Genomic DNA, 13,486 nt, shown 5'->3' on the forward strand with positions numbered 1-13,486 from the left:
CCTTGGGCGCTGGACGCCTGAAAGGGGGCAGGAGGCTGGCGTTGGACGCCAGTTTTGGGCCTTCTAATCTGAAGCAAAGTATGGGCTATTATACATTGATGGAAAGATCTGGAAGTCAACTTTCCATAGCCATTGAGAACGCTCCATTTGGACTTATGTAGCTCCAGAAAAGCTCTTCTAAATGCAAGGGTGTTAGATCCAGACAGCATCTGCAGTGCTTTCTCTATCTCTGAATAAGACTTTTGCTCCAACTCCTCAATTTCAGCCAGAAAATACCTGAAATTGCACAAAAACACACAAACTCATAGTAGAATCCAAAAATGTGAATTTAACACTAAAACATATAAAAACTTAATAAAAACTAAACAAACATGCTAAAAACTATATGAAAATGATGCCAAAAAGCATATAAAATATCCGCTCATCAGTTGGTAACTTGGAGACTCTTGAATTATCACAATCTAATGTTGACTGGTGATTGAAAATTGCTAGTTGGCTTGAAATCTAATAAAGCTAATCTTTGATTAGGACTTGTGGACTAGAATCAATTTTGCTCACTTGACTTTCCTTCAATTGTTAGAAGATAACTAAGTGAGAGTAAAAGACAATCACCATCATAATTGATGATGATAATGAGGATAGAAATTTCAATTCTCACCCCTTGCTAAGACCTTTCTTAGTTGTTATCTTACTTTCTAGTTATTTACTTTTCTTGCTCATCAATCTTAAAAACCCCCCAAACATTTCATAACCAATAATATGTACACTTCTCTGCAATTTTTTTAAGGGACGACACGAGGTTTAAATATTCTTGATTTTTATTGGTTTGCTTAAATGATAAATAAAATTAAACTTTGATTGAGGATTATTTGTTGGTTTGGATCTATATTTCAATGGAATTATTTTGTGAAAATTTTTAGATGACAATTTCCCTCCGTCACCGACCACCCTCACCCACCGAAGCGTTTCCCCTGTGTCTCAGCCTCCAATCACGCAACCCTTCCCTTCGCAAGCTCTCTATCCTCCTCAACCACCGTAAAGCTCTCTCTCCTCTCTTCCAACCATATCTCCTCTTCTCCGAACCACCATCACGTAGCTTCACCTCAGCCGAGCCCACCCTGCTCTTCCTCCTCTTTGCGCTACCTTCCCCTTCGGCTTCAACATCACATCGCAACCTTCCCTTCCTCGCCGAGCCTGTCTCAACCTCCAGTCTCAACCACCTTGTCCAGCCCCCTCCCTCTACCCTTTCCGTCGCCGTCAGGTCCAGAGACCACAGAGTCCTCTTCTTTGCGAACCACTCCTACACAGCCCCTGTCTCTCGTTCTTTCTAGGTTGAAGAACAGAGCAAGTTCAAGCTCTTGTTCTCTTCATCTTAGGTGAGTTCCAGCTGTTGCGACACCACCCCTGTTCTCCATTCCTTGCAGCGAGCTTCCTGCCATTGGCGACCGTACATCTTCCATCCACCAGCTACTACGACAACAACCCTGTCCCCTTTCCTTCTATCGTATTCTAATTCTCTGCTTCCAGGTTTTTGTCTATTTTTCTTTTAATTTTTATTAAGTTTGATTAATTTTGGTTAATTAGCTTAGATAGATTAGTTGCTGTTAGTTGATTATAGGTGGTTAGGTCAGAATGATTCTATTTAGATTTTTAGGTTTTGATTGTTGTTGAAAGTATTTGAAACTAGTTTGCTGCTTATGATGGAATAGCTGTTTTCATGAGAAACTGGGCTGAGATGGTGTGAACATTTTTTAGTTGCTTGGAAATTTACTACTTTATTGCAAAATTGCTGAAATTGTTACTGGAGCTATTGAGATTGTTTAATCCTATTAATCCACTATGTCGTATCTGATTTGATTTTGCTGCCATATGCTTACCGAATCAATTGGATTGTGCGTAACAATTGTTGTTTTGCATTATTTTCATCATGTCATTATGTGTCCTTGAGTTAATTTTCAATTTATTTGGATTGTTGGACTACTATTTTCCTTGATTTTTTGGTGGTGCAAGGTACTTATTGATGCTATTTTATGTTATTACGACTTTGCATATCAAATGTTTGCAAATATGCCTCAACGAGCTTGTTATTGAAAATTTTGGTCAATTTCTTGAAATCATTGCTTGTTCTCATCTTGTTTTGAATATTTGCATTAATGAAATTTGATTTATTTTCAATTGACCAAAAGTTTGAACTTTAAATGATTGAGGTCCTTTGACCAATAGTACAAGATTAATGAACTTGGTCCTATTTAATCTAATTGTGTCAACCTTGCATATCTTGTTTAGTTTTGGGTTATATTAGGAACAATTTTCAATTCGTGAAATTAATCTTGTGCTATTGATTATAGGAAGTAAATTGGTGTTGAACTTGTTCCTCTTACTTTGCTTGAACATTGTTCTTGTTTAGTTCATACACCGTTGTTTGTGAATATGGTTCTATGACTATTTTGGATTTTGAATTGTATGTTGTAGCTACCATGTGATTTAGAATGTTTAATTTTCTTTTATATGATTCATTGTTGAGATGAATATTTATGATAAAGGATTGTGTAAAGTGGTAAACATTTCTCATTGGTTGAGTTTTAAGTATATCTATTGTGTGTAAATATCATGTTGGTCTCTTTAAAATTTGAATTTCAATCACTACATATCATATACTAAGACTCTTCTTTTGCACAATCTTTCACTATTACATCAATTTTTAGATTGTCTAAGTGTTAATTGAGCTTCTTGTTTCTTGTTTACTTATTTGTAGCTTGCAACTGTTTTGAAATCACTTTAGGCACACTAATTGAGTTGAATTTGAACCTTGATTGAACTAATGTGGTATAATACTTTAAATCTTACAATGTGTATATTCTAAGCCGCTGACAAACTTAGAATTCACACATTGCTTTTCTTCATATCACAAATTCCTCAATTCACCTCATTTTAGTGTATTCAACCTCACTTTCTTGATTTAAGTGTTGCTTTGCTTTGCTTTATTTATCTTGCTTGCTTCACTTGCGTTGGTGTTTTAACATATTCTCTTTTATATTTTTCAGAATGAGTCATCGTAAGCAACAAGAAAAGTAGAAGAAGCGAAGCGATGGATATGGATGCGGAGGATACCCGTAACAAAAATCATGATTAGTGAAGCACCGGCCCCCTTTGGTCCTAGTTAGCACACAGAGGACTGTGCGACATTCAAGTGTATGTGGGGGAGGAGACTTAGAGCGACATTTTAGTTGTAAAAGAATTACTATGTCTTTTAGATTTTCAGTTAGCTATTTGGTTACTTTTAATTCTCTTTTGGTAGTTGTATTTTATTTTGGTTTGTGTATAACTTGGTTATCTTTTCTAGTTTTACTTTTAGTTAATTGCATTTTATTTTGGTTTGTACATAACTTAAATATCTATTCTAGCTTTAGTATATTTTCTTCCCTTAATATGCTTTGTATATATATCTCTTTATCTTTTTGTTGTGATCGGATAATATGGATAATAGGACCTAGTTCATTTTCTTTTATACATATGATGATTTGATTTGATAGAGAATAGGAAAAGGACTTAAGAATTTTTGTTTTTCAACCAACCACATCATACATATATACATATACATATATATAATAAACTTAGTCAAAATAATCAATTTCCAAAAAAATTTTTTATAGGGCATCCCATTGATTTGAGCTAAAAAATTTTATTGAACTTACTTGAAAAATATTGTGGAACATAGATTAGATCTAGAACACACAACCAAGTGAGATTTGAGCCTTAATGTGTGGTTGCATCATTTTAACTATTCTTTTATTCTTGTGTGTGTTATTCTCTTCTTTAATTGCAATTTTTGACTTGTTTGATTTTTTATGTCTATTATTTAATGTGCGAATGCATTTATATGATTGAGACATTTATTTCATATTAGCTCACTTACCCATATAGCCTTACCCTTTTATCTACCATTGTTAACCAAATTTTGAGCTTATTTAATTCCTTTTGTTCTTAATTTTAGCACAACACTACCTCTAAGCGGAAAACTATGCATATCCCTAATTTGATCTTTGATTAGCTTAGATTAGTGGATGTTACATCATTTAAGTGTGGGAGAAATAAGAAAAGCATTGGTGGATAAATGTGTTTTGGGTTTATTAAAAATTTTTGGGAATTGGGTGCATACTATTGCATTAAATGTTTAAATCATATGTATTTATCTTTTGAAAAAAAAATTATATATTATGCTTCAAAAGAAAAAAAAAGAAAAAAATCAGAAAACAATAAAAATAAAGGGACAAATGTTACTCTAATAGAAAAAAATATGAAAAATAAATATATATGTGATGTGAATTGAAAAAATGCATGAGTATGTGATAAAAAAAAGTAAATAATGGGTAGTTATGTTGCATTATAGTTGAATATATTGTTGTAGGTTAGGTGGATGTTTAAGCTAATCAAAGGTTCAAATTTCAAGTCCACTTGACCATATACATCCTTACCTTGACCCTAATTCCATTACAACCCTTGAAAATCTTCATAATCATGCATGCATTAAATATTTGTTGATTGTTAGAAGAAAAATAAGTCTTAGAAAGCTAGGTTAGAAGAGAATTAAGTGATTAACCTTAAACACTGAGCGATTAGAGTGTAAACACATTTAGTGAGGGGTTCGATTGCTTGATTCTATGTTTTCACCTATCATGAACCATTATCTTGCAAGTTTGTTATATTTCTAGAACTCAAATTAATTCATAGAAATTGCATTGATTGCCATATTATTTTAACGCTTTTGTTTACATATTTTTTTGGAGATTGATTTGTTTTTACCAAGTAGATAGAAGTAGGTGGAACTAGATAGAAATAGGTAGAATAGATATAGATAGCTTACTTGTAATAAATGTTGCATCCCTTAGTCTTATCCTTCTTGATATATAGCATGAGGACATGCTATTTTTTAAGTGCGGCAGAATTGATAAATCTATATTTGATGATAATTTTTGACTTGAAATGAGTGGATTTTATCACATAAACTTGCACTTATTCATTGAAATAGCATGCTTTTGTGAAGTCTTTCCTAATTGTAATTAATTGTTAAAAACATGCTTTTGTGCTCTAAATTGCCAATTTTAATTTACTTTTCTCCCATTCGATGCCTTAATATGTTTGTTTAAGTGGTTTAAGATTTTGAAGGCAAGAATGGCTTGAAGAAGTGGAAGAAAAACATACAAAGTGGAAGAATTCAAGAAATGAAAGATTTATAAAGCTGTCAATCCTAACCTCTTCGTACTCAATTGATTATAACTTGAGCTTTAGAGGTCCAAATGAGGCGATTTCAGTGACATTAGAAAGTTGACATCTGGGACTTCAAAATGATATGCATATATCTATAGTGGATATGGAGTTAAGTGTGCGTAAGTACACAATATGTGCGTACGCACATGTTTGAGCGTGTGCCTCATTTAATGCAGCACGTGATCAATAATTTTTAGCCCATTTTGGACCCAATCCAACTCATTTCTGATGCTATTGAACCAAGGATTGAAGGAGAATGAACCAAGTAGTCATAGTTTAGGTTTTTATTATGTTTTAAGACAATTCTAGAGAGAGAAGCTCCAACTTCTCTCTAGAATTCTAAGGTTCTAGCTTAGTTTTCTCTCTAGTTTTAGGTTTTGATCTCATTTTAGTTTAGTTTTTTTATATTTTCTTGTTCTAGTATATTAAATCTCTTAGTTGTTAATTTCATCTATTTTTGTTGCTTTTATGTTCATGAACTCTTGTTAATTTTGATTCCTTTTTAATGAAATTTGATGTTTTATGTTCCTTTGATGCTTGTTTGAGTTATTATTATTGTTTTCTTGCAATTGGTAGTAATAGATTTTATTATTCATGCAATTTACCATGCTTTTCCTTTTGAGCATACCAAGTGTTTGATAAAATACTTGACTTAGTTTTAGAGTAGTTTTTCACACTCTTGGCTTTGGCTTGAGGACTTAGGTGACCTTGAGTCATTGATGTGCAATATTGATTGTGACTTAGGGTTGTTAGTTGGTTTGGTTTTCACTAATACTAGTCTTTCACTAAATTAATTAGTGAGTTGGCTAGGATTTGTGGATTGAGATCAATTATGTCTATTTGACTTATCCTCGATATTAGGGATGAAGAAATAGGATTAATTCTTCACAGTTACCATGATTATGGTCAATGACTAGGATAGAAAACATTGCATCTCAACCATTACCAAGAGGTCTTTTAGCATTTGAATTTTCTTTCCTTTAATTAATTGCTTTGAGTTTAATTCCTTGCATGCTCATTTAATTTCTTGATATTTACATTTCTTGTTTATTTTAATCCGAATCCCCAATTTTCTCCACAGCCAATAATTAAGCACTCTATTATGACCCGAGGTTTAATACTCTCGGTTTTGATATTGGTTTGCATTGTGACAATCTTTATTTAAACTTTGATGGAGGCTTAGTCGTCAGTCTAGACTATGCTGGTAACGAAGAGACTCTTTTATTGAGAAAATTATAGACCGGTAATAACACTCACATCACCCGTACCATTCCAGCCCTAGTTTCTCATCTGGTATCACCGGAAATTCTAACTAGTACACCTTGAGCACAGCCTGCAGCGTGTACACCGGATGGAGGTATGGACCCCATTCGATACTGACAGTGGCACAGGCAGCCAACGCATGACGCCCTGAAAAATGGAGTGACTGAAAAAGGCCACTGTCACACGTGCCCACCGCCAGGCGAACACAGAACGACCCCTGCGAGCAACACTCGAATGGCTCCAACTTATCAACCACAAACACAGAAGCCCGTTTGTCGTAGTAAGTGACGCACATCTTCGAGATTCCCTCTTTGTTTTTCTCAATAGCAGTTATGAGCCATTGTTAAAACTGATTACCCGCCACTGGCTGTGCGTGTGCCTCCCATCCCTTCCTCACGAACAACTGCTGTAGCCTCTTGTAGGTGCATCGCATGATCATTGATATCGGAGGATAGCGTGTACCCTTAAGAATGACATTCATGCACTCGGAGATGTTCGTCGTCATGTATCTGAACCGGCGACCACCATTGCAGTGTTGTAGCCAGATCTCTTTGTTGAATCTACCAGCCTAATCCGCCATCTCCTGTGATAACAACGTCAACGCATCCATGTACCACTTATACCCAGCCTTGCTTGGACTATAAGCAGCATTTATGAGATACCTCTTTTCCTCAGCAGACTTGAAACGAGACATGAAGTTCTCTACCATGTGCCGGACACAGTAAGCATGAAATGCTCTCGGAGGATGCCAACCACTATCCTTAGCTCTCAATGCAGCCTTAATCACTTGAAATCTATCAGAAATAATTAACAGGCCTTCCTGTGTGGTGATGTGTCGCCTGAAATTAGTAAGAAAGAAAGACCATGATTCCGTCGGCTCATACTCAACAATTGCAAAGGCTATAGGAAAGATATTGCTGTTACCGTCTTGTGGCACAGCAATAAGTAAAATACCACCATATTTTTCATACAGATGCGTACCATCAACGGAGACGAACGGCTTGCAATGCTTGAAAGTCTCAACGCAGGGAGAAAAGACCCAAAATACCTTGTCAAACATGCAGCAATCACGCACCATGAGGTGCCCATCATAGTACGGTACAACACTGATCTCACACATTGTTCCAGGACAACAACTCTGCACGCTTGCAGCAACCTCGACACCTTATTATACAACTCCTACTAATCACCGTATATCTATGCAATCACATTTTTCTTCGCTATCTAGACCTTCCTATACGAGGGATTGAAGTGATAGCTCTGCCTAACTGCACCTTGTAGGACAGAGATGCTAACGGATGGGATGGATTGTATCAACGGGAGGATAACACGGTAGATGAGACTACTTTCTGACTGTCGGTGGTTCTATGACATAGTGGGTGCTAAACACGTGTGCGCTCCTCCCACCCTATGCACCTCCTTAGGAAATATAACAACAGTGATAAACAGGTTCAACAAGCATAACAATGACAATTGAGAATATAGAACACAATGAAACTTTAACTTACCAGTATCTGAGATTCTGTCGGAGAGCAACATAGAGACTCCAAGGGCAGTCTGCTGCATGTTGTCGGCAACGTATATGGTACTTTAATTGATCCAACTATACTACTCGGTATTTAGCACTTATGCGAATGTTGTAATTATTCACACCCTGCATTACTGCATCTCTACTTTTAAATCTGTGGCCAACCCTAAACTCCAAAGCATCGTCCAAGTTGTAATCTTCTTCACCCATATTGAAAAATGGGTTCTTCTCTTGCATCGCGTCTAGATCCAACATACCGTAGTGACTGGGTACAGATGACAAGCCCGAAATTGGGTACGGGGCAGGCAGAAGATACATACATGATGCCTTAACCGGGGTCTCTGGTACAAAATCCTCCTTATCATCATCCTCAGAGGAACTGCTCTCGTTGCTATCCGCAGTATACTCCTTGTCGAAGTCCTCACCATCGACGTCCATGTCTTCCACTGGACTAGCAACATAAATCGGTGATGGTGCGAGAGGTGGGTCATCTTGGACGAAGTCTGACAGCTCAGATCCACCGCCACTGACATCTCCAACCTCCGCAGAAAGCTCTATCACTTGCTCCGCCATGATTCTACTATCGATGTCAAAAATCAGGTGCACATGTTGATCGCCATGGAGTCAAAGCAAACGAAACCAAAAAACTCTATTTTTCATCGGTGCTAGCAACCTATACTCCACCCTTCCGATCTCTTTTCTCCGGCTACCACTGACGCTACCCAATATCAGACTCTTCAATTTTGACAATGAACTGACTAGCTGGGTTCGCAATAGAATGGAATTCTCACACTTAAATGTCACTCCATTATCACTATTTCTCATACGGCAATTCGGATACATACTTACAACCAAGTATCCACTACTATTAGATATTTTTGCTTATTTTCGGAAGGAATAAGTAGAAAAGAAGTAGTAAAATATTTATGGAGAATACAAAGGGTTACACATTCTTTTATAGCTGCTAGAAATTTTTCTTAACATATCTTTTACAGTGTAAACGTCATAATTATTCTCTTATCTCGTTTATAGTGTAAACAAAATAAGATAACACGTATCTCGCTTACACTGTAAATGGTATATACGGTTCATTTCTATTTGGTTTTATCTCGTTTACAGTGTCAATAAGATACGTGTTATCTTATTTCGTTTACAGCATTGTAAATGGTATATACGCTTAATTTCTATTTGGCCTTATCTCGTTTACAGTATCAACGAGATACGTGTTATCTTATTTCGTTTACACTGTAAACGAGATAAGAGAAGCGATACATTTTGATAAAAATGTTCCAAATTACTTATTTTAATAATTAAAATATTTATTTTATTTATTTAAAAAAATCCTGAGATATGTACATGGTGGCTCCTAACCCAACGTTTTTGAGAAAAATGGTTGTTTCATAAACATTGTTATGCCCATGAACATCAATTCCATAAATTAATGGAATTCCCAGCATAGTGAATAAAGCACCCATTTAAAGTTCATTCACCTTGTTAACCTAATCCTTATCAGAAGCATTTAACTTTGGAATACTTTCATTTCCACCTAGTACACTCCCTGTAAAATTACAAGCCTCAATTTCCTTCAAATCAATAGACTTAAATTCCAATTTTATTAGTTTTATATATATATACATTTGGATGTAACTTTTAAAGTACATTATTCTTAGTTTAAAGAAACAATTAGCAATACGTACTTGTAAAAAGTTTAAACTTCAAATCTCATGCCTATGCATAGTAGCTAAATCTCTCATCAGCAAACAAATTATAGTAACAGATCGCTAGCAACACAAAGCTAGGTAGTGCGAAATTCTAAAAAAAAAAAAAATTATAAAATATGTTGTCTTATTTGAATAAAAAATTATCTTTTGATAAAATTTTTTTTAAAAAAAAGTTAAAAAAAAAAGTACATTTTCTAATCAAATCAAGTCCAAAAGAATAAATTAAATGTTAAATCTTACCAATGAAATAGTTCTGGATACAGCAGAAGCAACAATGCGTTCAATCTCCATCATTGGGCCAATTTTCTCTTCCAAAGTCATCCTTTTCATAAGATACTTAATTTGAACATTTAATGGCAAATTTGAATCTTTATATTTCTAAATCTCTGCCTCTATCACTACTAACACCCAACATGTCAAGAGCATAAGCCTCACCAAAATTTTGAGAAATTTGGCCATTATTTTTTTTCTTCTCTTTTTCACCCTTCAATTGTAATCACAATGGAATCAGATCAGTGTTTTAGGTTAGAGCTTCAAAGCTAATTCAAGCTAAAATAATATATAAACATTTAGGTTTAATATTAAATTTGAATCTGATCTGTTACTAAATTTATTTAGTAAACAAGAATTAAGACAGAAGCAGTGATGGAGGATTATAAGAATATAAGTGTTTAAACAATGTAATTTACATTGCACAAATTTAAACTTTATTGAACCTGTTTCTTTTGTATGCAACGTGATGACATTGACAATTAATAGAAGCAAATTAATTTGTATAGATTAGTGAAGAACAGAAGCAATGCTAAGTAATAAAATTAATTGAAACAAAAACAGATGTTATATTAAAATATAATTTAACTATAGATCATACCAAGAATGAAAAATTCAACCAATACTAATTCTATACATAGTTTATTCAAAAATAAGAGGAAGAACAATTCGGTAATAATAAAAAAATTTATTAAGAGATATGATTATATTTACAATGGTTTAACTCTTATCTCAATCAAACACTTCTACCTGCTATACTATTACAGCACTGCTTCTTCCTCAAATCTCTCACCCATTAAAGGGAATAGAAAGAGAAAGTTGGACAATAAATTGAAAAACAAAGAAACCAAGTTTATAGCAATGGCTATAATCAAGTAACTGCTATTTTTGGTAAGAATAGTTATTTGCTTGAATATTAGGATTGAACAATAATATAGTCAAGAGATGATTATTTTAAAAATGTATATCACCCACCACCATTGGCTCACCTACTCTCATTAACTTACCTACTCTCTTTGACTAAAATTTATTTATACTTTTTCAATTTTGTGAAGGGAAAAAAGATCTAAATCAAGTAATACTTGTACAAAAAGATGAAATAAATGTGATGATTTATATACCTCTACCAAATTCTTAAATTACATGTCTCTAAATAAAAATCGTATTCAATTATTTTTTTCCAAAACTCAGAGCTTGTCACGATTTTAACTCAATATCCCAAACATGAGAAAATTTTTTATTCAAAGAGCCTCATTATTTGAAGTATTTTAATTTAGCTTCACTACTCATATAATAGTATTATTCTGAAGAACACCTAATATTAAGACCTAAACACATTTTTTTATAAGAGAAATAAGTTTGGAATAGAATGTAATCCTATTTTCCAAGAAGGAAAACCCACATATTAAATAGGTTAAACGTATAAATAGAAAATATCATCTCAAAGAGATCCAAACAAACTTGATTATCCTCAAACTCCACTTTTGTCCAGTCAACACCATGTAATTCATAGAAGAAGTAAATTGCAATAAAGTTATCGCACAATAACATAGTGATAGATAACTAATAGGAGCAAACAATAAACTAATTAAGATCATTTATAACTAAATTGCTTCATGAAATTGTACTTCATAGCTTTCAGGGTTTAGCTTTTAGTTAACTAATTTTATTGTTTTCTTTATTCATCCAAATTTAAAATAATTGGATACATTCTCTAAATTAAAGAAAATATTTAAAAGGCATAATTGAGTATAATAATCACATTTATTTTCAATAGCTCCCCAATAGCTTAAAGGTCTTAATCTATTATAATCTTCTTGACCTATTTCAAAAAAAATTGAGAAAAACCAAGATCTTCCCAAAACAAAACTTGATAAATAGTGAAGTAACTCACCAGCAGTGTCCCACAAATCCAAATTCATGATGCTCCCATCCAGTATAAGCATTTATCAGGGTCTTACAATAGGTAATCCTACTTGTGATTATTATTATAGTTTATAAATATAAAAGGCTCCTATAACAGTATAGCCTCGGGTACTTCAGTATTGAAGTTCAGTGCGTAGTTATTTCCAATTTGCTTACACAAATGCAATTATTATAAAGAAAGAATCTAAATGTTCCTTTCAAAAAATTTCACTTTCATGAACTAATTTTAAAATTCTAAAATATTCTTCATCTTTTTTTTTTTTAAATCAAGAAGCAAAATCTCTTTATTGTACAAAATCTTTAAGCAAAGCAAACCTACAGGCAAACTCACATTTGGAATCTAAACTGAATTTCAAAAATTGTACAATTGTACTCCTAATTTCCTGAATTTCCAATAAACAACAAATGATTTACAATGCAAATATCAATTCCAAAATTGTACATTGGCCACTTACAATTAACAACATTGTTCAATCTTCTTTCTTTCGTTAGAGAATGCATTAACATAGAAAATGTGAGATAGCAAGATATGCAAGGTAGACCTACGTATAACTTGAACCAAATGTGACAGAAAAAAGGTAAAATATGTGAATTGGGAAGTGAAAGCTACTACCAAAGTATAAGTAACAATGCACTTGAATGTTGAAAGTTGCTTTTCATTTATTAGGTTAAGTAACTGACCTTGAAATCAGAGAGTAATTGGTCCTTTTTTTGGAATGTGTTCATTAGCCATGAAGCAACTTCAGTTTCACAAGCTGGAATCTCATCCACTTGAATCTGCAAAACATATCACAAGCAACTTCAGAAGTATATTTTCGACAATTTTGACTCTTCTGTTCACTGCATAAAAGCAACAAACATATCAATGGTGCTCTTCAATTGAATTATATATTGCTTAGTTGTACGGTTAACATGAAACCAAAATTTTAGCATGATAGTGGATATACAAACTTAAATGCATACTTCAAAATTTAAATACTTTTTGAAATTGATACGAGTTCATATTATTATCAAATGATGATGCAAGACTTAGTAAGTAGAAAATATGAGACCTAATTAAGAGTTTTGATAGGGAATGAGGGCAGAGACAGAGGGTCTAGTGGAGGAGAAGAGATGTTGAGAAGAGAGGAAGGAGAGTGTATTGCTACTGTTTTTTTCTCTTATCCTTTTCTTTTTTTTCTCTTAGCAAGGCATCTTCATCGATTACACCACCTCTAGCAACATTGATGATGCGGACTTCTTTCTTCATCTTTGCAAAAGTGGCGTCGTTGAAGATCTTCTTAGTAGTTGCGGTAAACGACATGTGCAGAGAGATGTAAGTCTGCGGCGGCGATGACCATATCAAATGACACCAATTCCACCCCAACAGCACGGGCCCTATTCGCCGGGACATAAGGATCATGTGTAATTACATTCATTCCCAACCCTTTCGCACGCCTCCCACCTCAGACCCAACTTTTCCAAACCCCATCACTGCTAACGTCTTCCCAAACCATCGATACTCTCACAT

The 13,486-nt window shown here is 34.1% G+C and overlaps 1 long non-coding RNA gene across 1 annotated transcript; it reads left to right on the top strand.

The window, feature by feature from the left end:
• On the top strand, positions 735-3,428 carry LOC110265957. Its single transcript, XR_002352662.1, has 2 exons — positions 735-1,527; positions 3,045-3,428. It is a non-coding gene; the product is annotated as an uncharacterized LOC110265957 (long non-coding RNA).

Source organism: Arachis ipaensis, chromosome B08 (assembly GCF_000816755.2).
Source record: "Arachis ipaensis cultivar K30076 chromosome B08, Araip1.1, whole genome shotgun sequence".
NCBI lineage: Eukaryota > Viridiplantae > Streptophyta > Magnoliopsida > Fabales > Fabaceae > Arachis > Arachis ipaensis.